Consider the following 27,217-nt stretch of genomic DNA (forward strand, 5'->3'; position numbering starts at 1 on the left):
GTTTGTACTTAGCTTGAAGTTTTCTGTCTCTCTTTCAGCCAAAATTGAATCCATTGTTTTAATAAATAATAATCTATTAAAAGATTATAAAATCTTCAAATCTTACATTTCTTCTATGGTTAAAAAAATAGTATTTAGGTGTTTACTACATTATTTGTGGTAGCTCTCTCCTGAAGTTGCTCTCCTGTAAGAACAGGGGTGCAAAAGTTGTGAGGAGTTCTGTTGTTGACACAGGAATTGGAAGGATATCAAAGTAACTTCCTGGATGTGACTCCTGGTCTCTCTTTCTCCTTGGGGTAGGGATGAACGGATGCTCCCCTAGTAGGTATGTGCCATCATGCACTGCTTATACAAAATCAGACAGGATCCTTCTAACTGTAGAAGTTTTCAACTAGTTCTCCAAAGAAATGCAGTTCTGAATTAGGCCCTTAACTCTGCCCTAATGTGCCTGAAGATTATAGTATTAGTGGTCAATTACAAAATAATCCTATAACCTGTGCTGTTACAGTGTTTGTTTATGCCTAATAAATCAAGATAGACCAGAGTTTGTTCTTGTACAGAGAAACTGATGAAACATTTATGAAATATAAGCTTGGTTATATCTATGCAGTTCCATCATTTTGAAGGTCTAGCCAAGTGTAACTGAGAACAAAATTTGCCCAGAAATAGGCAGCATGTAAAAAAAAAAAAAAAAAAAAAAGTAGTTTTTGTATTTTCTGTGCCTGTACTTAATATTCCATCTATGTGTCACTGTTACAAAGTTAGCTAGACAGTCCACGGTAACCACAGTCTTGTTTGACTGTTCAGGGGTTTGTGTATTTTGAGCTCTTGCTAGGCCAAGGTCTTCATGAGAACTTTACACGCAACAGAAACAACCATCATATGTGGCACTGGGTGAACAATTTCAGTATACGTGTCACAGATTGTGACATTTCCGTGCTCAGATCCTAGTCAAAATTCCAAGTTGATAGGTGAAAGTATATGTAGATAAGTCGAAGATTTCAGTCCTTAGGGTTTTCCATCCACTAGCATTAATTTAGCTTATTACTGTCTTACAAACCTGATTACTTAATTCTGCAATAAAATTAACATCGAACTTGAAAATGGTCAGGTTGTGCGTATGTGGAACTGTGCTATTATACTTTTGTCACCTTCAGTCTTCCTTCCTTCTTTTTCCATATTCAGTCATTTCATGCACTTCAAATAGAACTACTTGTCTTTACCCAGGGTCATGCATCAACTGCTATGCCTGAAACTGTGAAACCAGCATTGACTAGAACCTTTTGCAATAGAAATAATGATGTAACGGAAGCTTGTCTGACATGTACAAAACTTTGCAAGTGCATTGTAATGGATCCTTAGTGGCAGACTTTCAGGCTACTGTGTTTGTGCTCATTCTAGGATGAAAAGGCATGTCCCATTTGTTTTATTGTGCAGAGCAGGAGGTGAGCTCAAAATCCTAACTCTTTAAAAACGTATTTTGATTTTTCCCAGCTGTATTTCTCTGCAGCAGTTTCTTTGATACTTGATCAGATTTAAAATCCACTCGTTTTGTTGTATTCTTTACGAACAGTTGTGTCAGTTGCTCACAAAAGCACAAAAGTTTTTGGCCATTACCTACCGAAGAAGCTCTTTTCTCTTTCCTAACATTTACTTGCACCTTACTCAGAAATAATCCTAAATTGCATTGCTTTTTTGTTGGCTCTGTGGGTAATAATTGAAATTAATCCTGAAAAGCTGAAATGCTGGTACTTCCTTTGGCAATTTAGCCCAATAGAAAAATCTACAGAGATTTTTATCTATTTAGAGGGCAGGGAACATGCCCATATTTTATTCCTGCAGTGGAATTCAGGCACTCCAGAAACTTCATGAAGAAGAGTATATGAAGTGCTGAATCAATAATCGTATGACAGTTTAATTTTGTCCCAAACAAACAGGTTCTCTGTAAATAGGACTGAAGTTCTTCATTAGCAGCAGGTTATTACTCTGGCTGGATGTTTCTACTTCAAGGATTGTCACCAGTTTTGTAAATTGTCACCAGTTTTGTAAATGTAGTGAAAACTGTGTAGTGGGTCCAAACTTTTTCTAGTCAAAATTATTTAGAAACCTGAGACTGAGGAAGAGCATAAAAATTCTCTTACTTGGATAATGCCTTTTCTATCTCAGTGTTGTGGAGCTTTTAACCTTTCTGTCTTCAAATACTTCAGTCTACCAGGTGAGTTCATTTAGTAGGCAACTGTTAAGTCCTGCAGTAGCGAACACTTCTTGTCTTAGGAGAGCTAATTCCAGCAGGCCAGAGTTGATGGTGTATGTAGGAAACTGCCTGTCATTTGTTCGCCTGGCTGTACTATTGGCTCCTTCATGCCTGGCCTCACTCTCTCATAGCTTGTAGTTAAAATCTCACAAAAGCTTGAATTTAGGCTGATTCTCCTTAAGATTTTATGACAACTAGCTACGTTAAAAATACTTAAAAAAAAAGAAAAAAAAAAGGATTAGAGCAGGCTTATTGCATCTTCATGAGTAGCAATAACTTACCTTCCTAGGAATGGCCAAGCTTTTCTTTTCTGGTATGAAGTCCTGCTAATGTTGTCTCTTTTTCTGGTGAGAGCTGTCACCTTTATTTCTTGAAAGTCTCCTTTCATTTGTCTTCTCTTTCTGAATGTTGTGGAACTAGGAGAATTTACTGGAGAATATCTGGCAGTGGAGATTAGCAGTGATTTGGCAAGAAATTGGTGACCAAAGTTTCATAAAATACGAACCTTCATTGAAAACCAGCTGTCACGATGAGTGGCTGGTGCTCTCTCGAGCATCAGGCTAGGGTTTACAGATCTGCTCATACATCCTGTTGCTGAACTTAAGGGTTTCTTATGGTAGGGTGATACTTAGTTTATTTGAAAGATAAAGGCATGAATCTTTCTCTGTTGTAGAATATTTTGCAGCAAGGGATACACACAAAAATGACACTTCTTATCATTTGGAAGTGTGTCCTGTGATGATATAACTGAAATGCAGCAAAATTATCATTTATAGGTAAAACTTCTAATCTGAGTGCTAGAAAAGGGTAGATTAGAGAGCTATGTAAACCTACAATTTTTGAATGTCTTCAACAATCTGAAAAGGGATTTATAGAATCAGATGAAAAAACATCTTTTGTCTCATGGGAAAACCCAAAAGATTTAGATGGTGAAAAGTGAAAAATGCAAATTGACTGAAACTGCCAGGTGAATTGTTCTATGGACAATTCAGGGACAATTCCATGGTAATTTAATAGGGTGAATGATGCATTTCTTTGGATGATTAATATCAAAGGTCTGGTAAATATCTAACCAGATTAAAAGGTCTGTCGTTATTATGCACTGACTAAAGGGATTTTAACAGTGTTTTAACAGAGCTCTCTTTATGCAGTGGGCATGTGGGTTTTCTGGCACAGGGAGGAAGAGTGGTTTTTGTGTTTCTTTTTTTTTCCTTTTTTTTTTTTTTCCTCCTAGTGTTGAGGCATAGCTCTGATTACTGAGGCTGATTCTTCTTTTATAGAAGAAGCAAAAACAGCCAATGATTCAGTCTATTAAAGCCGAACTTCATCGAAATGACTGGTGATCCTGTGCTGGAAATCAACAATAGGCTACTGCTTGCATCGGAACAGAAAACAATCCTGATAACATCATTGATTCAAGACTATCCAATCTAGGTCTTTAACATTCCCAAGAAAAACAAAAGGAGACTTAACTACTGAATTACTCAACACAGGCTGAACTTGTCTTCAGCAAACAGATTGTCTTCAAAAGAAAAAAAAAGGGATAAAAAAAGGAAAGAAAAAACTGAGGTAGCAGATAAGAAAGATATATGACAGGACTGTGAAATGGAAGCTATAGAAAACAGCAGAGCCTAAGCAAACTTCTGAGGCGAGAATCCAGGCAAGATTAAACCACTTAGCTTCGTAAGAAAAGGGTAGAGCAATCTCTTCCTGGCTGTGGCGACAGAAGAAGGAGGTTTGAGTGGTCTAAGACAAGCTTGTGTAACTTTCAGTGCTCATGTTCAAGCACCTTTTTGCTCATAATTTCTCTACGTTTACATTTTGTGTGTCACATTGACCCAAATAACCTGAGGGCTAATCATGTGCTTGAACTACCAGTTAAAAAATAAATGTCACAGCAAGAAAATTCAGCAAGATATATTGAATGAATACTGGCAGAAATAAAGCAAGTCCTCACAAACTGGAAGGAGAAGGCAGGCGAAAGCAAACAGCCGTTGCAGCGGCCGCTCACTTCCATGGGAGCCAGCCGGTTCGCCGCCGCCTCCCGTTCCCCGCAGGAGCCTGAGCGCCGAAAGGGCTGATGCTGGATTTCACTGCTGGAGATTTCTGGAAGTCTATTCAGCATGAACTGTTCCTCTCAGCTGTTTCAAGTCTCTGAGGGAGGTGCGATCAATGACAAGTCAGGGTGAATGACAAGTTTCCTAATTCAGATCATGTCCGGTGGAGAGTTTAGCATCGCCAGACTACTGAATATAAACTCCGCTTTGTCTTTGCTAGCTTCCCCTTTCCCCTGAGTTAGTGTTAAGATGTTGAAAGTGTTAAAAAAGGAGAAAATATTTCATACCTGTGTCACTAGTAATATTTTAGAACTGTGAGACTGAAGGAAAATGTTGATAACATGGGGCCGGATTCTCAGTTGGTGTAAAGCAGCTCTGCTGTCTGTAGAGATGCTCTGAGCTGTCCCAGATGAGAGCCTGACTCAGAAAGGATCACAGTTTTCTTTGTACGCTGTCTCACCGTTCTGGTTTAGCTGGGATTATCAAATCGCCTAAGGGAGTTGGGGAGTTTGTTAGATGCTTAATTTCCTTTAGGTGTTTTGAAAATGCCAGACATATGATATTTTGTTCCACTGAGGACTTCACAGTTTTTTCTTTCCCCATGTTGCCCAAGTGATTTTGCAGGGTGCGGGAAGGCTGTAGGACCCCAGCTCTGTTCCTGCTCCTGCTCCTTCCACAGGCAGCAACATCAGTAGTGTCACATAGGTCGTTTTTTTTTTCTCTCTGCTGCAGTTCCAAAGCAAAAATGAAAAATGAGTCTACCCTGAAGTCTGGGAAAAAGTTAATAGATTTTAATCAAATTAAACAATTTGTTATCTGTCTTGGTGTGTGGCTAGTATACTTTTTTTTTTTTTTTTTTAAAAAAAAAAGGGAAAGACAAGACATTTTGGGTCATCTTGTTGACATTAGAAGGAAAGAAATCAACTTTCTATTAATCAAGTATTTTGTCAGAACCACTTTGCTGTTGATCGTGTTAGAAAAGTATTCGGCCTCTCAAGCTTTGGCTGGCTCTAGACTTGCTTTCCCCCTGCCCGTCGGGACTGGACTTCTGGCCCATTCAATCAACGACAAGGCTGCTTTCATGATTTCAGCACTTTGCCCAGACTGCACAATGGCGAGTCTGTGCCTGCCCCGTGTAAAAGGGCAGGTGGCTAGGAAAAAAACTGCCTTATTTATTTTTCTGCCTTATTTGCTTTTCAGCCTGCAGTTAAAAGGTATTTAGGTTGTCTGTAATTAACAAAAGTTCCTGCAGTCCTTCATATCTTTATTCTGGCTGCAGCTTTATAAGATGATGTTCTAGGTGAGAAAAAGAAGTCATTGCATAATAAGGTACCTAAAATTAAAGCTAGTAACATTCTTTGAATATGTTGGCATGATGTCCTGAATGTAGATCATTTGAAACACTACATCCATCCATCTAATCATATATCTGCTTGCATAAACGGAGTTAAGCAGATGCAGATCCATTTGAAATAAAATCCAGAGAGAAGAAACTAATTTTCTCTAGTCTTGAACCAATACTTGTATAGAGGCTGTTTCATTAATATATTATCTCTGAAAGGTAACTGGGTTTGTCAGAGTTGAAATAAGATTAAATGAATCAGCTATTGTAGTTCGTCTGTTAAATCGCAGCACTTGGCTCTCAGTTTGTAAAATAATCTTCAGGCTAATGAAGTAGAGTCCGTTGCAAGCATTTTTGCTGGAACCAAATTGCCATTAATTGTGTCATGGCTATGGTGAGGTCAATAAATGTTGCTACTGTACATTGACTAGTATGGTGCCAGAAGATAAGCCATTTTTTATTACTCGGTGCAGATTTCAAATCTGCACAGACCAGTGTCTAAATTCAGTGGCGTAGAGGCTCCCTGAATAGCTTCTGTTGTTTGTAGACATATCACTGACTACTTCATCTGAAAATACCCCACTGCTGAAACATCTGACTTAGCAATGGGCAGCTGGTATTTAGCACTGCGGTGGATCTGGGAATCATTCAGCTTCCACAGACCACTTTGTGACTTTAGGGTATTGAGCAACTTCGGAAAAAAATAGGTATTATCCACAGTTGTGCTCTTTTGGCTTGTGGTTCACTGGTGGATGTGGATGACAGGGGGAATGTTTGTCATAAGTAAATGTCTGTCACAGTATGTGTTGAATAGGTGTTATGGTATATTTGTCAATGCAATTGTTGAGTACTTAATTTGCTAACAAGAAAATATCCAGAATGGGAGGGAAGGATATTTTAGCTCCTAGTATCAGACCTCTTGGTTGACATTTCTAGGGCTAGCAGACAATGTAGAGTCATCTGCTCTGATATGCACCTCTGAACCTCTGCAGAAAAGGTTTAGCCAGGCTGGGAGGACACAGGCAGTAACAGTGACCTTTGACTGTGTTTGGAAAGGGCAGGTGAGAGTGAGGTGAAGGAAGCAGAGGAGAAAAAGTGTGCCCAGCTCAAAGGGGAGGGAACACGAGAAACGTACGTAGAACGCTTGGGTAAACCAGACCTCATCGCAGATTTATTTCTGTGTTAGAACCTTTGTTCAGACCTTGAATTTGTTTCTTTTGTTACAATTGGCTAAACTGTGGCCGAACTGATCACTTGTACTAACCTCGGGTCACAATCTTCAGAAAGGAAAATGTGCCTGTGCCAAGCCCGGCTGGGGGCTGCGTGTAAATCCTGCTGGTATAGTGCCTGCTGGGAGACAGATTCAAGAGAGACGGGGGAGCTGAATCAAAGCAGAAATGTAAGGTCTTGCAGATGTGGAGAGTCTGTAAAGGGACCAAAGTTGCACCATGCTTTTTATTTTTGATAAACCTTGAGAATAAATATTCTTTTTGTCTAACAAAAATACCGAAATGTTCTTTTTTTTTTAAGAGATACTCTCTTTTTTTTTCTTATTTCACATGAGAGGAAAACCCACAAACTGAAACAGTTATTGGTGAAAAATGTATCCAGCTGCACAGAAATTAGGGTATTTGCCACTCTCGTAGGTCCCCAAGGAATGCTCTAACCATTCAGTGGTTAGCTGTTCTGGAGTAGATGTCTCTCAGTCTTTCTTGTTGCAGCAGTATAAACAATTAAATATTAATTGGACTAGGAAAACAAATTGTCCATGTGGTGAATAAGACACTCAACTGGGACATGAGAGAACTGGTTCAAGTGTCAGCTCTGAATCTGTTAAAGTTAGAATTTTTCTAACCTACTTCTGAAGTGTTGATCTTTGTCACCAAACTATATTTTTTCTATCTGCATTGCTGTCACCCGTGGTCTTTCTCACATTCATGGTCTTTCTCACCATTCTAAACAAAAAACACCTTTCCTAAAGAAGATTTCATCAAAATTATCACATTTCTCCCAAAAGTGTTGGTTTCAGCCACGAGATATTGTCAGATTAAATGCTTTTCTTTAAAATTTTCTGACTAGGAAAGTACTAGGAAGTACTAGGAAATACTTATTTGAATCGACCTCACAGTACATTCTTTTTTTTTCCTATATGAAAGAGGAAAGACGAAAATGAAAATAAGCTCTTTAACTTCTTTTGCCTTTTCTAGTGGGAAGATGAGTTTGCAAGTTGCTAGCTAGTTTGTTAGCAGAAGACACTATGCGGTCTCTTTCTTTGTCCAGCTATGTTGTAGTTGCTATTAGATGGATAAACACCTGATTTATTGCCTCAGAAGAGCTCACCAGCCAAGGTAAATTATTATCCACATATATAATGCAAGAAGGCCAAAGAGAGGAATCCAACATGATGAAAAAACAGCACTTAAAAAGTGTCCAAAAATGATCATAAAGAGGATATAGATTGCATAGATATAGGAAAGAACAATCCTCTCTTTTTTTTTTTTTTTTGGATTTCAAGCATAGAGATTTTCATATACCAAACCAGCATTATGAATTAACTTCTCATGTGTATTCAGGCTTACCTGTGTTTGGCATTCCCAGTCAAGTGGAAACTGAATGAATGTGCTTGATCAATATTCCTATCTTTGAGTTGTTTGCAGCTTTGAATTTGATCCATATTGATTACAGGAAGGTTAATGATTGAACATAATACTCAGGACTCAGTTGTCTCCTAAGTTTTCTTCTCGTAACTCTCTCAAAATGTCTGCAGCTGAGAATATAAGACAGCTATTGGATAAGACAGAGCAGTGATGTTCTGTACTGAGATGGCATGTTCTGAAAACTAATTGTTTCTGTATTTCCTGTGCCTCCTCTTTGCAGTTAATGAGGGTGGCAAGGGAAGAATGGTGTTGACTGCTGCTTTTGCTGCCTGCTTCAACTCATCTGAAATTTTAAAACCAGCTAAGGCACAAGAGAATTGGTCTTGAGGTCTCCGTTATGGAAGGGGCACAAGATTTCCATTTTTTCCAAAGAACTTAAGTTCTTCTTGTCATCACTTTTAGCACTGTTATAACAAGTATGCCCTGTATTTGTCAGTATTGCAGCAACTTAGTGTGCTATTAAATTCAGCTGGGTAGCAGCATTTGCCAAAAATGGTTATCCAATGAGGCAAATAAACAAAGTGTGGGTTTTGATTTGTTTTTCTTTCTTATTAAATTAGATGATTAAAAGCCAAGTCACATATACTTCTCTTTGAGCTATTTTAATCAGCAAACCTGCAGGAGCAAATGTATTACGGAGGCATCTGTTATGGGAGGATGGAAATGATCATAGAGAGGTTTGAGCCATATACACAGGAATTTCAGGGGAAGGGTGAATCTGTTTCTTAATGCAGTCTAGCTGTGGAGCTGCTCCCCTCTGCCAAGTCCACATTCAGCTTTTGCCACTGGAGATACAGTAAGGGCAATGAGATAAATTGTATTAATCAGGGATCCGTTCTGATTTTGTCACTCCTGCTGGTCATTTGCATTAGGAGAGTGTGACTTTGCCAGCAGCACAGTGTTAAGTAGAAAGCATCCAAAATCTGCAAGTCATTCAGCTGCACTTGGTGTTTCACTTGTCCTGCTTGTGCTGCTGGGCAGCTCATTGCAATTTCCAGGGGGCTTTTAAGTCCAGCTCCTGGGCCACCAACCAGAGCAAGGACTGGAGAAAATGCCTTGTGGTGAGAGATGGGCTGATCAGTCCAGAGATGCTGCCCTCAGAGATTCAGGAATCTTGACTAGAGTTCTCCAAAAACACAATTGCCATAAAAATAGGAAAAGTAAACTATTGCTTTATTTTGATTTACCTTTTGATTTTCTGATTCTCCAGGTTGTCATTCAAATCCCGTTATCAAATCTTCTTCTTGCATCATGAAGGCAGGAAACTCTTTAGTAATTTTATTTATACATGAGTATATATATATATTATATATATTGATACTTATATTTGAATTTAAATATGTATATATTTAAGAAAGATTCATTCATGAATTTTGAATCACATGATGAATCACATGATGAAAGGGATAGAAGCTTTAAGGAAGAATCAGGAGTTTGCCAATATTGATGAGTAAATCCACATGCCCACAGCTCTTGTTGAACTAAATAGGAGCTTTGGGAATTGAAAGACTCTGGAAAGGAAAGTTTTAAATCATTAAATCCTTTTGATATCTCTGTGATGTGATTTTTTCTAACTATTTTATTTACAGCCTTTTGGGCCTTTTTTCTCACTCCTGGTCTTTGCTTACATGTTGTCTGCTATTACACCAAACTGTGCCACCAGTGCTCCTGGCTGAACACGACCCCTTTTCCCCAGACTGTGGCCTGAGCAGAAGCGGAGAGCAGCCTTTCTAGCCTGACCAGGTTCCCTTTTCCTCAGCATAGGTCCTGTGGGATAGTAAAGCCATTCTGCTAAATGAGAGACAGACAACAAAAATGCTTCTTTAGTCTGAGGTGTTTAAAAATGGTGATCCATAGCTTGTATGGATTGGTGGTTACAGGGGATCTGAGGTCTGTTGTAGTGGTTCTCCACTGCAGGAGGAGTTTTCACTTCTATAGCAGCTGGTCTTTATGTGGCATTGGCTACATTTGGGAAGTCTCAGCAGTGGCTATTCCTTTTTGGTCAGATAATTGTTCTGTTTGACTGGTAATTGGGAAAATCTGTTAAATATGAGCTTGGCTTCTGATGATCCCTGAGCTTTTGGGTCATTAGCAGACAAGATTGGTGACTACCTGTTTTTCTAGGAAGCTTGCTGCCCTTGCTGGCATGTAAAATATACACCACGCTATAAATCTGAGAGTTATTTCTGTATTCTGAGGGAGAAAAAGTTTGTTTGTGATACGGACTGGAGACCTGGGTGCTGTCCTGGGTGGCCCTGGAGGAGTCTGTCAGGTTAGACTCTTCCTTCGCTGGAGACAGTGGGAATTCAGTCTCCTTTCCTTTTCTCTGTACCTGGAGCCTCCTCCAGGGAGAACGAGTACAGTAGTAATTCAGTGCTTCACAAGAACATTGGAAGGACAAGTGTACTAGAGATCGTGAATCGTCTGAGCACTGTTGTACTGTACACAGGGCATCTGCAGAAACTCATCAAAGATCCATTTGTGAAGTCCTTACGAATTGCTTAAAGTGAAGCTAATACAGTTTAGCCTGACTAATGATTTAAAAATCGAATCAGATGCTTGATCAGATGAATGAAGTTGTGAAACTTTTTTCTTTCTTTTGATATGATTAGCTTCTGTAAAACATTCCTAAAAGCAAGGAAACCTTTTGTTGATTAATCTCATTTAGCAAGGGGAAGCAGGAGTAAAGTCTCCATGTTTCCACACAGTCCCACAAGGCTGAACTGATACAAGCTATTATGTTCTACTGTTTCAAAAGACAGATGAAGTAAGGAATTAATTATAATATTGATTCCAAATTAACCATGTTAGATTAAATGCTTTGTTCAATACCAGGTAATTTTTAAAATGTGTTAAACAGTATATTATTTACAATCTCCACTTAACCGTGAGGATCCAAATATTTTATATGACTGAAGAAATGGATTCTGAAACATAATTGTAAAGCCTAAATAAGTAGACTAGGCACACTTATGAAGTATTTTTACTTTAAAACAAAACATAAATATCCTTAAAATGTCCTTACAAGGGAAGGCACAGCATCTGTCTAGTCTAGTGTGCTGTCTCGGACAGTGGGCAGTAGGAGATATCTGCAGAAGAGTAAAAGAAAGGGTAAAAGTACACTTATATTTTCTCAGAATGCTCTCCCTGCTTCCAGCTATCCCTGAAAAAAGACTTCCACAGCCAAAGATAGATGTCTGTATATTTAACCACATATATTATCACTGAAATCAGTGGCATTGCTGCAGGTTTACACTACTGAAGCAAATGCAAGGTCTAGCTTTTAGCTTTCTACTGAGAGAATGACATTTAGTGTCTTCTTGGCTCCACAGGAAATAAACAGAAAAAGGTGATTTTTATTGCATTATACCTCCACAAGGCCGCGTGTACACCTTTAATGGGAATCAGAATATAATAAAAGCCAGGAGTGCAGTAGCATGTCAGTGATAAAAATCACACATCAGGATTATGAAGATGAATTATATGGCAGTTTGCTGCTGCTTTGAATCTGAAGATTTCTCTAGGGAATGTGAGGTATAGATACAAAATGTTTTTGGCTGATAGAGATGCTCATATTGTTGCTATATCTTGGTGATGTTTTTTCCCTAAACTGATGTGTTTAAATAACATTTAAGGTTTGTGTCCTACAGTCCTATCAGTTCTGACTCTCTTTAATCTATACCAAATGAAGCTAGATCAGTATCTCTGAGCTGAAAAGACTACTTTTCACTGTAAAGTTTAAAATGGTAGCCAGCATCTCAGGATTGTCACTGCATCTGCTCTCAATATGTAGAGCTCACGAACCTAAGTTCTCCCTCTGGCTTCTGATGAGTCAAAGGTCAGGTATGTTGCTAGGCTGAGATACGCTGCTGAAGATGCCACCTACCAGACAGAAGGATAGATAAAATGGAAAAACAGTAAAACCTTGTATTCCTACCAGTTTTGCCTATTTCTCAATGGTTCCCTGTTGCTTATGTTCCTGATCCCATTTGAGTCTGGACTACATACAGTTATTACAAATGCTGCAGCCTTTTCTTCCACTAACAAGGATAACACATAGCCTCTAGCACCTCTGCAAATTTCAGGTGGGATCTGGAGGCAGCTAATGGCCACTGTATCACACTCCAGAAGTGGCTGATGGGCTTAGGGGAGTTATTATCTAGTTATGTTGGGCTCGTCTGCCTTTCCGCTGCAAATCCTAAGTCTCCAGAGAGGGAGGCTTAGCTAAGTTGTAGGTACTATTCCTGGAGGCAAGTGACTATTTGTAAGACCTCAATTTCAAGCAAACAAACAATCCCTTTAAAATATGTGTTTAAAAGATCCGTATCCTGAAATCTAACAATCCAGTTTGGATTTTCTATTTGAGAATATTTATGACTTTACAAGTAATCTCATAATTTAGTGTGTGTGTGAATCTGATTCATGATCTTTGGTTTCTGAAGAGCAGGAAAAGCTCAGTTATCAAAAAGCAGAGAATGGTACTTCTGCTCTGTTTATTTTTTGCCATAGTGTCCAGATATCCAAGTGTCCTTTTTAGAGTAGAGAAGTTCAGTACACGAGATTTGTGAGGAATCCTCTTGGCTTTCAACATATTTTTCTTGAGGCTTGGAGAATATCCTAATGGAAAAGAGTCAGAGGCATGCCTTAGAGAGGGTTTATATGCAGCCAGATAGTGAAAATAGCATCACGCCTACAAGCTAATTCTCTCATGAAATATAGGTAAAATCCTGGAGCTCAGCAGAGCTTCTCTCATGCCTGCATTTTGAAATTTTCTTAACCATTTTCTGGATGAAATCCCAGCCAAATCCATTTTCTCTGTGATGGTGACTCAGTGGGAATGCTCTGTACAAACTCATTAGACTTCAAAATCCTTGTGCATAAAAAAGGACTTGAAGTCAGGGAAGTGATAGTTACTGTTCAACTAGCCTCTTTCTAGCTGAATTTCATTTATGTCCAGTGCTGAGAAAAGTTGCACTCTTATTTTTTTTTATTTTTGCTTCTAGCATAAGTTCTGCCACATGGGAAATACTCTGCTCTTTGGTAGATGTTAAGCAATTAATAAAATAACACAATTTGCATCCTTTTCTCTGTACAGAATGATAGATCTTTTGTTTGCAGAGATAAAGGCAGTGACAACAAATTCTCACTCTCTGCTAGTAAAATATGTTTGTTCTGTGCTAGACTTTCACTGCACTGCTGTTTGCTTTTCTAAAAATGTTGAGTATGCTAAAATATCTTATATTCTATGCTAAATTAAAGGATTTTTTTGACATTTCATTATTCAAAATTGACAGCAAAGGATTTTTACATAATTTTTGCAGCCTTATCAGTCTCATCACTGACTTGAGGCACAAAAGATATGAGTTCAGCTTCCTCTGCTAGGTATGTGTTACGTGACTTGGGGCAGCAGGGGTTTGTAGTAGCTGATAACTATAAACAGGCCAGAGACAATCAAAGATTGATGACAAGCCATTGGCTTACAACAGCTTAAATGATTTGATTATCATACAAAATCTGTGAGTGTTTAAAATGTGTGTGAATATCTATTTAGAGAGCTTTGGAAAAAAAAAAAATCCTGTAGTCATTAATCGAGGGTAACTGTACCTTCAAAGAACTCTCTAAAGAGCAGTTTGCAAGTTTGGAGAGTGAGTCTGGATTGAGAGTGGAAATGGCCAGATCTCATGAAATATTCTGTCCAAGACTTCTGCTATGCAGTAGACTAATAATCAGGGAACCATATGCTGCATTTGCTAGCTAAACTGAAATAGCCTTCATTTCCACTGATAAAAGTAGTAGGAGTAATGTAATATTTTGCATTTAATTAGGAAAAATGAATTGAAAGAGTATGTCATTTTCACATATGTGACAATTAGAAATGCACCAAACATTTCAGTCTGCAATTTATGTGTAGCTATGCTTTGCAAATAGTCATCTTATTTACTGTCAAGTAAATCTGTTTTTAGCAGAATTCCTGTGAAATTGCAATTACATCTAGGGAACAAGTAGATTAATCTCATCTTCATGTCCTGTATAGATCTTTCCATGGATATTCTGCATCCTTTCCCTACCTCCTCCACTCATGGGTGACTTTCTGAATCCAATAAGATTGGAAGAAGGATATTTTTTGCTCTCTTCAAATCAAAAACTAGAGCAATATAACTTAACTTTATTTACTAAAGAAATAACACATTTCTCTCTGCCACCTACTATCATGGCAACTCTGAGCAGGCAGAATGCATCACTTTTATTGAGGGGAACAGTGGCTGGAACTCAGGGCCTAATCCAGCAACCTTTCCTTCCCTTAAAAAAACCAGTGCATTTTAGAAGAGAAAGGAGTACAGGATCAGGCCATGACAGGTGAAACAGTTGAATTCTTTAATGAGATAAAGGGGAAAATAAATCATGCCAGGATTAACATTTTTTTTTCTCTTTTGAGGATATATGCTTGCAGAAATACCCTCTCCTTTAAAATAATCTCCTGCTATGGAGTCTAGTTGAGATTCTTTGTTGCAAGAGATACTAGTTAATAAATTCAGGTAATGTTTTGAGAATGTAAAGAATCATATGTAGACTATACAATACACAAAGCGTTACTACATATATATGACTATGTACTAGTGAAATCAATATTTGTATTGTAAGGTAGCAAAAGGTGTCTCACAGCTATGTTCGTACACACCGACCCTTTCTACTATTCATTTTCCACGCTTGATGACTTCAGAAATTTATCCAAGATTGAGTAGTTGTTTTCTTCACCATTGATGGCAGAAGCTGAGAGGGACACAGTGAATGAGGCAGGGAACTGCAAGAAGAGAAGAATTCGTACCACTATTAAAGCAGCTGCTCTGGAGAGCTTTTCTTTAGCTTTCTTTAGTTTTGACATTCAGCTATTGTTTCCCTTTTTGTAAAAAGAGGACAGTAATACTCACTTTCTTCATAAAAGTGTTAGGAAAAAAAGTTCCTTATATGAATAAAGGTCTGGAATTTAAAACTGATGAATACCATAAGCTATGCTCATACTGCTAGGTGAAAAGCAGGCTGAAGAGTCTGTTATTCGGACCAGCCTCCGCAGCCAACACGCAGCCTGTCAGCTTTGACACCTAGTAGTTTAAGCTGAATGATTGCATGTTTCAGAAGAGCTGGACTTTGGATATCTCTCTATGAGCTGGGTTGCAATATGCTCTCAAACACCTGTGTCCAGCCCATCTAGTCATAAACGGGAGCTTGAAGCAGGGCTGAACTGATCTTTCTTCCCGAGACTGAGCCTCCGGCAGAATATGTGCTTGCAAATAAATCATGTAAATAGTGGGAGAGTCTAGACTTCAGGAAATGCTTAGACCTTATCCGAGGGTGTAGAAATTGTCATGGAAAGCTTTGGAGGGAGTTAATAATCCTTTAAAGGCGACAAAATTTGAGTGGGGCAGAGTGAAAACGTATGAGGTACAAACTGGACGAACTTTATTAGTGAAACAGCTGCATTGAGTGTAGCCACAGAGAGAAATAAACTTTGTGAAATTAAGGAGACTGAGTTTTAGGCGAAAGATACTACCTGACTAGGGATACTGTGTTGCATCCAAACACACACAGCCATTAGAAGCCCAGGCACCGCAGCCCTGCTGGTTTAGTATGGTTTCAGTACAGTTTTTAGTTTATATTTTAAAGTATTTAATGCTGATTAGTATTAAAGCATCCTAAACTAGGCTGGAATTTTTAGAGGCCAAATACATTAGCATTCATCTGTAACAAATGCATTGCCTATTCAGATTATTCATAGGGTGCTTTGGAGAATCAGCTGGTAATGGGTATTTTGCTGGACATGTGGAGATTTGTGATTTGTGGTGAAGGACAGACTAGCCATGGGTTTGAGCAGATGGTGGTCATTACTTGTGCCAACATCTGACTACATTTAATTATAATAGGAGTGCTGAGGCAGATTATTTTGTTGGGCTCTTTATACATATCTCATAGTAAAGCGAGTACATTGCAAGGAACCATTGCATATAAAATGGCAGAACTACAATGTATTAATTTTAATCATATCTGTATGATACAATGTCTAATATTAGAAAGTCGTGGTCTCGCATGTGTTTTCAGGAAGATCTTAAGCTTAAGAGCAATAGACTCTGTTCTCAATGTGCAGTGGGGAGTTAGTGCATTTTAGTTTGATGGAAGCTACATTTTTGCTTGAATTCATGAAGCAGTAGAGTAAACTCCGGTTGCACATAATAAATATGCCTGCACACCTTAAAATACAAATACAGCTTATCATTTTAAACCACATTATGTGGAATTATCTGTAATACAATATGATTCCATCTTGGAGACCACATTGTTTTATGTTTATATGCTCTCACTGGTCATATTTTCAATTTTTATGGTTTATTTTATTATTGTTTTGCTAATGACATTCAAGCATGTTTCTTTCTTTCTTTCTCATAATGCATCTTCAGTGACAGATAGTGTGGTCTCTTAGCTGTGAGTTTGCGGTTGTGGAATAATTTTTAGCAATTAAATACAGTATTGACTAAACTCTTCATTCTGTTCTGTGATTCCTTTCACTACACAGTGAATGGCAACAAAAAGTAGCCACAAAGAGGACAAATTACAGAGAAGTAGATGGCTGCATAAGATTATTTCTCTCTGACCCCAGCTTCTAGATCTAACTTGAAGCCTCAACAATATCTTGCGGCCATCAACCCATACTAAAATGCTCCAGCAGAAAACCGCACACCACGTGCAGAAAATACTGCATAAAATGAATATAGCTGGAAGCTGTACTGACATTTCTGATGTGCTTTGGGGTAAATACCAGAAAAGTGACAAAAGACTGGTCACAGGCTTAGCAGTTTGTGGCATTACAGTATCTACCCTTCCTTGGGAAGGCAGATGTGGTTTGGGAAGAGGTTTGCTGTAACATTCATGCGTCAGTGCAGTACTTTCATACATAGGGGAAGGCCTTTCCAGTCTTTTCAGAGACTTCTGGCCTCTGCCTAGATCCCATACTCTCTACATTATGTACTATGTCTTGATTTCCTCTGGGCTTACTATGTACTTTTAATGTCAGATGAATTATGATGAATTCAGCTGAAAGCACCTGTACATATTTTTTTTTTACATATATGAAAACTAGTGCATATGGCTCACTTTACTGCCCATGTTTGTTGGACTACTTTCTAAATCCAGTTGCCAGCTAACTGCTGGGGGTCATTGGTGTCTATCAGTGTTCTAGGTACTGGCCTTTACTTTTAACTGTTTGTATATCTCTTTTGATTTTTTTTTTTTTTTGAATTAGTGATTTAAACCTTTTGTGTATACTTTTCAGCATGTATTTGTTAGTATTCTTGTACTAGGGACTTCTACTTCATCCATTGCAGGAGTTGGTGGCCTCTGAGGTTGGTTTTCAGGTGTCCTCAAATGATGCTGTTCCTTTAGGGAATTTCAGTTGTTTAAGGTTATGGCCTCTGATGCTTTTGTTGTATCTGGGGTGGTTGCAAAGTGAGGAATTTCAGCTGAGTACCCAGTAGGTCTTGGTTTGTAATTAGGGGTAGCTGGCTGGAGGAGTGGATCAGCCCCAGCTATAAGAGAGTCTGAGGCTTGTTCTGGCATTGGAGCCAGGTGAGACACAGCAGCATGGGTGGGGCCAGCCCAGAGGACCAGGGGAATCTTGGTCTCCTGCAGAGCGCATCACTACAGGTGAAATAAAAATCATCTTCACGCTCATTTATTTTAATTACACAGATAATATGGAATTTATTTAGCATCTCAAGTTTCATTAAATAAGTAATTTTTTGAAGTTCTTTAAACATTTTTGCTTAAAAACTCTGAATACTTTTATTGCAATTCATTTTGGTAAATAGGTCTTTGAATCATCAATATGCCAAATTTTGCTGGTGACACAAACCTAATGGTACTTGATGTATTAGATGCTTTGTTGTTATGCTCTGAGACATGCTTGTCTTAGCTAAAACATTTTTGTCTTATCTGTAGTTGTGGTATCCTGTGTTGTGCTGGATCTTATTACCATTTGCAATTCTTTTGTTAAACTAAAGTAACAAAATTTACTTAGACCTAACAGGGGACCATTTTATTCTTTGAAGTTTGGTCTGCAACTGACCTTCACTTAAGCATTTTGCACTATATAAATATTTCAAGTGAGTCATGCATCAAGATTAATGCATTAGGTGTCTACCAAATCATTAACATTGCAGGATGTAATAAAGTTGATGCCAGGGCTTTCTTAAACAGGGTGTGTTATCATTAAGATACAGTAATGGTGTTATGCAAATGTGAGAGCAAAATCCCATTTCCTTTGCATGTCTCATCACAAACAGGTGGTAATTTTAGGAACGATAAGCAGTGAGGTAGTAAGTCAGGCATGATTTATATCACAGTGGTGACTGAATTCTGATTAAATAATGTACTCCATCTCTTCTCCCAAGGAAGATAATGATTCACCTTATTTTCCATTTGGCCTCAAAATCATAGTCTGGATAGCTCTAAGAAGAGGGAGGATTTGTCAGAGTCAAAAACAAACACTATAAAGAACAGATCAGGGAGTGATACAAAACTCATAGTACACGGTAAAAGTTGAAAAGTCTAATGTTTTTCCTGTTTCTTGGGGGAGAGGCAGTAACTGAACAAGAACCAGCGATGGAATAGTATTAATCTGTTGTCATGGGAAACAATTCAAGAATAAACAGGAAAAAAAAAAAAGAGTCCACAAGTTCTGCTTATGCTTTAAAATTTCCAAGTTTCAATGAATGCCATCCTCTTATTTTACTCATTTGGTTGAGGTCCCTGCACAGGCTGAGTTCCTTCTAGGAATAAGAGGGAAAAAAATACTTAGAATGAGTGTTTTCGATAATAGCAGAAAAGTTCACTTTGGCATTTTCTTTTGTTTCCATTGCAGTGAATTCCCACTGATGAGGGTATTAGCTCATTTATTGAACAGGAGCCATGATTTGTATTCAGACAGAATTTCTGTGTGCTTGCACCTGTGCTCGCACTGGGAGGGCTTAGCAGTCCTCCTGCACCTCCTCGTGCGCTATAATTAGCCACCCAGACCTTTGCTGATGCTCACAGGATATCTCTGGCACTGTCAGCTTCCTTCCCCTTTGCTTGCTCTAGCTCAGGCTTTCTGCAACTTCCAGGCTATCCTTGTGGATTTGTAACTGTTTTGAGCTCCTGATTTTTTTTTTTTTTTGATTGTTTTGACTTTTTGTAAATTTTGAAGAAGAAAGATTTGGTCATCTACTTGCTACTACTGTTTTTTGTTCACAATCTTCATATTCTCAGCTTCTATCTCAAAATATCATCTATCTCCTTCGAAACATCAGAAGGCTTCCTTCTAAGCTGTCAGTACATCTTTACAAGTATATTAGTTACAGGGTGAAATACCATAACACTTTCAAGTGACCAAGTCATGCAAACAAATCATCTGTTATTATATAGTTCTTGAAAAAAAGCCTGTAGTGGCTAAAAAAACTGGTGGGACAGAAGATTTTTTTTTTTCCTGAAGAATTTAAACTTTACATTGATATGTGTTTTAGTTGATGGTTATGCCTTGTAAACTGTCTTTTGTAATAAACTGTCCTTAGCTGAAGTAAATATTTTTTTTGACGTTGTTTATTTTTGTAAGCAGTAACTAACATGTGATTTAACTGATCAATTTATAGCTATCTGAGGTTTATGTCTTATTTCATGGTGATTTATTTTTTGCATAGAATGTGCTTTTACTACAAGTGACATTTCAATACTGTATTTCAGTCTCTGGAGTCCTTGAACTATTTCCAAGCAATGAGTATGCTGGGGTTTAAGCCAGTTTGGAAATCTGTCTGTTGGGTTGATGGATTATAGTCCATGTAGTGAGCACTCAGTCTCCACAAGGTTCATGGCATCTTCACCTTTAAGTATCTAATTTATGTAGAAATGCCAATAAATTATTTAGACGGGCATGCTTGCTGATATAAGCAGTTTTTGAGCAAGTAAAAATGGTATGACTTTGAAAATCATTGGAAATGTTGGCAGATACTCAAAAATTCTTTACAAGTTCAGGCTATTAAATATTTGAGAAGTAAAAAGGGCAAGAAGGAGGACCCAGGCAACTATAGGCTGGTTAGCCTCACCTCCATCCCTGGAAAGGTGATGGAACAGCTCCTTCTGGAGGTCATCCCCAGGCATATGGAGGAAAAGAAGGTGATCAGGAGTAGCCAGCATGGATTCACCAAGCAGAAATCCTGCTTAACCAACCTGATAGCCTTCTGTGATGGAATACCTGGCTGGGTAGATGAGGGGAGAGCAGTGGATGTTGTGTACCTTGACTTCAGCAAGGCTTTTGACACTGTCTCCCATAACATCCTCCTAGAGAAGCTCAGGAAGTGTCTGTTAGACAAGTGGACAGTAAGGTGGATTGAGAACCAGCTGAAAGGCAGAGCTCAGAGGGTCAGCATCAGTGGCGTGGAGTCCAGTTGGAGGCCCGTGGCTAGTGGTGTCCCCCAGGGCTCAGGACTGGGTTCCATCCTGTTCAACTTCTTCAGCAATGACCTGGATGAGGTGATACCAAGCTGGATGATACCTGGATGATACCAAGCTGGGAAAAGTGGCTGATACACCTGAGGGCTGTGCTGCCATTCAGAGAGACCTGGACAGGCTGGAGAGCTGGGCAGAGAGGAACCTCATGAGGTTCAACAAGGGCAAGTCCAGAGTCCTGCACCTAGGGAGAAATAAGCTTAGGCACCAGTACAAGCTGGGGGCCGACCTTCTGGAGAGCAGCTCTGCCGAGAAGGACCTGGGAGTGCTGGTGGATGACAAGTTGACCATGAGCCAGCAATGTGCCCTTGTGGCCAAGAAGGCCAATGGTCTCCTGGGGTGCATTGGGAAGAGTGTTGCCAGCAGGTCAAGGGAGGTGATCCTGTCCCTCTACTCAGCCCTGGGGAGGCCTCATCTCGAGTCAATGTGTACAAGTACCTGAAGAGAGGGTGTCAAGGGGATGGGGACAAACTCTTCAGTTGCCCCGTGTGACAGGACAAGAGGCAACGGGCAGACATTGAAGCACAGGAAGTTCCGCCTGACTGTGAGGGGGAATTTCTTCCCTGTGAGAGTGATGGAGCACTGGACCAGGTTGCCAGAGAGGTTGTGGAGTCTCCTTCTGTGGAGATCTTCAAGGCCTGCCTGGATGCAACCCTGTCTACCATGCTGTAGGTGACCCTGGTGAGCAGGGAGGTTGGACTAGATGATCTCCAGAGGTCCCTTCCAACCTTACTGATTCTGTGATTCTAAAAAGCTTGTTTTTCTTTTCCCTGAGATTTTTCCTGGCATTTCTTTAGAAATTTATCAGATTGTTCCAAGAACAAAGTCCTCATTGATTCTGGAAAAGCATGCATCCCAGAAACATATGAGAGAATGGTAAACGTTCAATAAGGTATAAACATAAAAGATCTTCTCTGTTGCCTCCTGGTTTGTTAAGAACTGTTCCTGAATCTGCAGAAATCTCGCATCTATACCAATAAACTAAATACTGTTATGGCCTATTCACACACTGCAGGGCATGGTCCGAACACCTCCATACCATTCAACACTTCAGCACTCCAGATCAAGTTGGCCACATAATGCTCCTGGATCTAACTTGAAACCTTGCTTAGGATTTGTCTGGGAGATGCTTGTTGGTGTGAGTCAAAGCCATGTTAGGGAGCTTCAAACTTTATAAAGATATACACAACCAAGTCTCACTGTTTGGGTCAGACCATGTTTATTTAATGTAGACATATCTTTACAGGCTAGGCAAGGATCTGTTTTAGCACAACACAAGGCACATTTGGTAATGTGAAACCTCGCCCTGGAAGCCTCGCTGATTCTACTGAAGAACCACAAAAGTTGATACTTCAGGTTAAATGCCTAAACCTCAATGTTTTTGCCAGTGCTCAACACCTAAATTCTTTATTATATCAACAGGAATTTGAAGATGAAGTTATGGACACAGGGGGATAAAATTAACATATATTAACGTACAGGCTTATTAGAATTTCCCTTAGAAGACAGAGCAAAACTCAGATGTGCTATTTCTATGCTTAGGGTTTGCAAGATATACACAAACAGGGGAACATTTGCGTACCCTAACCCTCTCTCTTTCCCCCAAAACTTTATCTCTCCCCGACAAATATCCCTCGCAGGCAAATACACTAGGAAAAGTAAATTCAGAAAATGAAAAAATAGCTTAGATGGGTTTCTATTTGATTTTAAATGAAAGTTATCATTGCACTGCTATGTTAGGTTACCATCTCTTACAGTAAGGTTAGGTAATCCTTGGATTAAAAAAGTAAAAATAAAAATACTCAATGCTAAGAGACTGGAGACTTGGGTTGTTTCTTGAATCCGCCACTGCCTGGCTGACCTGCTCTGCCCATTTTTATTCTGCTTCTCTAAATCTCTAGGGCATGCCTGTGCAGGGTGCGTAATCGGGGGCTGTACTGTGTAGAAATACTTACATTACTATTTAACCGTGTAGCTTTGTTAGCGCAGTGCGGTGCCTGAACTAGTAAAATGCAGGTGCAGTTTCATGCAGCTGTGCTGATTCTAGTTTTGGAGCCTCTTCAGATCCAGGACTACTACTGCCTCCTGAGCCACTGCAAAAAGTCATTACATTATTTGAACACCTATTGTAAAAATAAACATGCTTTTATGGAAAGTGAATACTGCTTACTGTTTTTATTTAATGTCTACATCACAATGCAGGCATTAAAACTTGGATTTAAATTATAACTTTGTGTAGAAGTGAGAAAACAAGATATACTTCAGATAATATTCTAATTGAATGCGATATAATATATTGATTTTCTTTAATTCTGAAATTCACTGACACGACAGTGCAGCCTAATTCTTAACTTAGAACTGTTTATCTAAAAGCTTTTGTTGTTGTTGTTGCGAAGCTTAATTGAATTTTACAAACAGGATTAGATCTTTAAACTCTGAAGCATAGCTTGGAATGATTATGGAGGACTAGACTTAAAGCAGTTTCCTGTTATTCTCAATGACAGCACGGTAAGCTGCTTTCTAAGGGTGTCATGTGCAAACAGATGTTTTCTTAGCATGGAGTTGGTGGCTTATGACTTCATGGTTTCCTAGTGATTTGGAAATCTAGTATTTTTTCACCTAAGACAGTACCTTCAGGCCACAGCATCTGATTTCTGTGTGTGAATATGACCTGTAAAGCTGTTAAAAATGTTCATTGCTTGCTATGATAAGTGGAGATTTTTCCACCTGCTTAGAGTCTGTTACTATTCTGACTGTTATTAACCTTTAGGTATGTGCAGTAGCTTATTGCTTTGCTTAAAAGGAGTTATCCATCATCTCTAAGTAATAATACTGTTAATCAATAAACATATGGTGAATATAGCCACTTTTTATCATAGTTATGAGCCAGAATACCATACAAGAATAAGCCATTTTACGTACGAATCTGTTTCAGTATGCTATCTTGAGATGTAGTTCAGTAGCAGAAGATGCAGTTGCTTGAAGTTCATTCTAGTTCGCATGAAATGCATTCATATTAACAAATTAACTCTCCGACATTGTGTCAATATCTGACAGGAGGTAGAGAAAGACTCCGAATGCGTTTTCTTACAGACAGGGTTGGCGAAAATGCTTTAACAAGTTCAGAGAATTTCATGGTTTTCTGCGGCTTTCTGTCTCAAAAGTACACTAATGATGTTAAAACGTTTCAGGTTGTCAACACTGATTTACTTAGCTGAGGCTTTAGGGTCAACCCTGTTTCCTATAATGAAGCTCTTTTTGTGTAATGTTTGGACAGTTTCTAACTCAAGGAGGTCATAGCTTTGAAGAGAACTTTTAAGTTCCGCTGTCAAGACTGCCAAACATTTGAAAATCTAGTTATTAGCAGAATTGTAGCCACTATAGATAAGTTCTCTTTTATTTTTGTGGGTGTTTGAGTGTGCCTATTGCCTACACCTCACCCTCACCGTGCAGTTGTAGCAGAGACCGACGTAACGACTGTCGTGTTCTTTAGACGCGGTAGCGTCTCTTCTGATAACTGCCAATTTGTCCAATCATCCCACTACCCCATAAGGAGGCTAGCTGAATTTAGAGAGTGAGTGGGTGATTAGTCTGAGAAGGAATAATAGCTGAGAGAGGAGCAAAGAAGTGGTGTTTGTACATAAAGTTTTCTTTTTGAATAGCGTCAGTTGGCGACACTGATTTTTGTTCTCCTATATGTTTCTTGGCTGCTGCAAGAATGCTTTTAGTTTTATCTTCATTTCCAAGGTTTTTAAAAATTATTTGATGTGTGCTAGGCTCTTCCTTCTTGCTGTGTTTGGACACTTCTCTCAAATACAAGTAAGGACCTGTATGGCTGTCTCAGGGACTTTTTCTCTGATGGTTACTTTGATCAGTAAGTCACCACTTCTGCCTTACGGTAGGTGGAGTTCTTATAGGGAGGAGTATCAATTCAGAGTTACAAGAGACAAAACAAGAATAAAAGTTGTATAATAAGACACATTGCACCGCAGTTTAAAACAGTCAGTTAAACTGGCTGAACTATTTCTATAAATGGTTAAAGCTCTTGGAGATCTCCTAGTCTGATTAGAGAAAACATTACAGGATGGTCCTCCTTGACTAAGCATGCATTAAAAAAGTCCATAGGTGTGTGAAACTATAGGTATATAACGTATTTTTAAAATAAGAAAAGTACAATGTGAAAAATGAAATGGAAAAGGCAATCATTGTGAAGATGGAATTAGGAGATTTATATTTCACGTTTAATTTTTAATCACTTTCAAGTCCAAAATAGAATATCATCAATTGATATAAAAAGGATATTTTTTCCAAAAATGTTAATGTCTTTATTATGAAGTAGCACCTGTTACTGCAAAGAAAGTTATTAGATTGAATGTGCATGAAGTAATTCCCGTAGAAGAAATTAGATGAATAACCTGTAATAAATCATATACCACAAGGGTATGCAGTTAATATCAAGATTAATCATGCACTGATTTGTAAGTCATTATAGCATAGATAGCAATGTTGAGGTTTAGTTTTTCTCTAAAAACTGATGAATTCTGATATGGCTATTTAACTATTTATAAGCACCCTTGAGATGCAGGCTAAAGCAAGACAAGAAAACATATTACTATTTCATTGGTTTGCCTTGTATAATGGAGTGGTTAAATCTACAGTATCAATCATACCAACACTTAATTAGAGTTTCTGTTTTCTGATCCAACCTTGTAAACACCTCTTTGTTTTTGTGTTCTGAATTGTGTGTTAGCAGTTTGCTTTTGCACTTCTGATAATTTTTCCCTTGTAATGGTTACAGTGTGGCACCAGTTCTATATGATTTATTAAAATGATTAAAAAGCAGGAAAACATGGCATCCTGATGAAGTTTTATGAGAGGTTTAATATGCTGTTTGTGTCAAATATACTTTATATTCTTGAGCAACTAGCATATTAAAACCCGTAATATTTTATTTCGTTTCCTGGTTAAGGGCCAGATCTTCATAAAGATAAAGACAGCCGTGAGTTAGGCTCAGCCGCGCTGGGTATTGCCATCAGCGCTGGGTGTATGCAAGGTGGTGCAGAAGCTCGTGCACAGGGCAGGTGTCCTCACCACTGGGAATGGGCATGAGCAGAGCTTGCTGTTTTCCTTCCTGAGATGGGAGAGACGCGTGTCTGCCTGCCATGCAGCGCCTGCGGGTTTAGGGAACCAGGATCATGTATTATGCATTACCTACTCTGTTAGGGGTACCCAAAGTGTGTTTTGAGCCCTTTCCTGCAGGGCTCATATTCTGATTTACCAAAGCATCCTTATCTAGAAAGTGCCTAGACTCATTTCTGCCTCCCACTGAAGTCCATACGACTTGAGCACCAGTTTAATATCTTTCTGTATTCACAAAAGTGATCTCATTAAATGTTTTCCTGAGTTCTTCTAGAGCTGTGCTGCCCTCTGGGGCATGTGAGACCAAAAGAAACCATTGCCTTTCCCCGGGCACTGCTTCCTCCTGTGCATACTTCTATAAAATGGAAGAGAGCATCATATCAGAAAGGAGGGAGAAAAGCCACAGTGCAGTATCATGCAGTAATGACTTTGTTTCTTAATCAGTATAGAAAGGATATAGTGAAGCATTAAAAAGAGCCATAAATTTTAGTAGGTGCCCATAATATGTGGTGTTAGAAGTGTATTTAGATGAAGAAATCAACATCACTCCAAAGCAGACTGTGCAGTTGCTTAATAAAACATAGAGAAACAAAACCAAACAGGTTGTTTTTACCTTTTTGGAAGTTGTATCTGTTCTCTATTCCTTGCTTTATTGTGTAAACTTCCCTTAAAATAAATTTAAAAATAATGCCTAGATGCACACGTGCATGAAAATTTAAATTCAGCATCCCCACACATTATCGATGCTCTGAGCTCTTGGCTTAATGGTGCATAGAGGGCGATGCGTGCCATCTGGACCAAGGCCAACGTCATCCCTAATGGAATTGGGAAGTGTCTTTCAGGAGGCTGACATAAAGCGTGACCCCATTACCAGGCAGGCCAAGCAGCCCCACCTGCGTCCCCCACGGCCGTGGGCTTGGCAGGATCAGGCTCCCCAGCAGACGTTCGGGCAGTTTGCTGTAACTGCACTGACAGTTCCAGCTACAGCAGAGGGGAAAAGGTTTCCTCTTCCTCTTGCAACAAATGTTTAAATAATTGATAATGAAAGCTGTAAGCTGGAACTAAACGTGATATCCATTCAAGCAGCATAACAAGAGCTAATAAAATATACAGAGATTACATCTAGCCGTGCAGGATAGTAGGAAAGGAACAGCACGCGCGGTGGTGTTCTTGAAGCGGAGTTCAAACAGTCCTCTCATGGCAAGGTAATGAAACAGCTCGCTGCCGGCTGCAGTGACAG

The 27,217-nt window shown here is 39.0% G+C and overlaps 1 protein-coding gene across 2 annotated transcripts in view; it reads left to right on the forward strand.

Annotated features, from left to right (window-relative positions):
* DPP6 (dipeptidyl peptidase like 6) overlaps nt 1-27,217 on the forward strand; it is a 424,897-nt gene that overhangs the window by 199,442 nt on the left and 198,238 nt on the right. The window lies entirely within an intron of this gene.

Source organism: Rhea pennata, chromosome 2 (genome assembly GCF_028389875.1).
Source record: "Rhea pennata isolate bPtePen1 chromosome 2, bPtePen1.pri, whole genome shotgun sequence".
In the NCBI taxonomy this organism is placed as follows: Eukaryota; Metazoa; Chordata; class Aves; order Rheiformes; family Rheidae; genus Rhea; species Rhea pennata.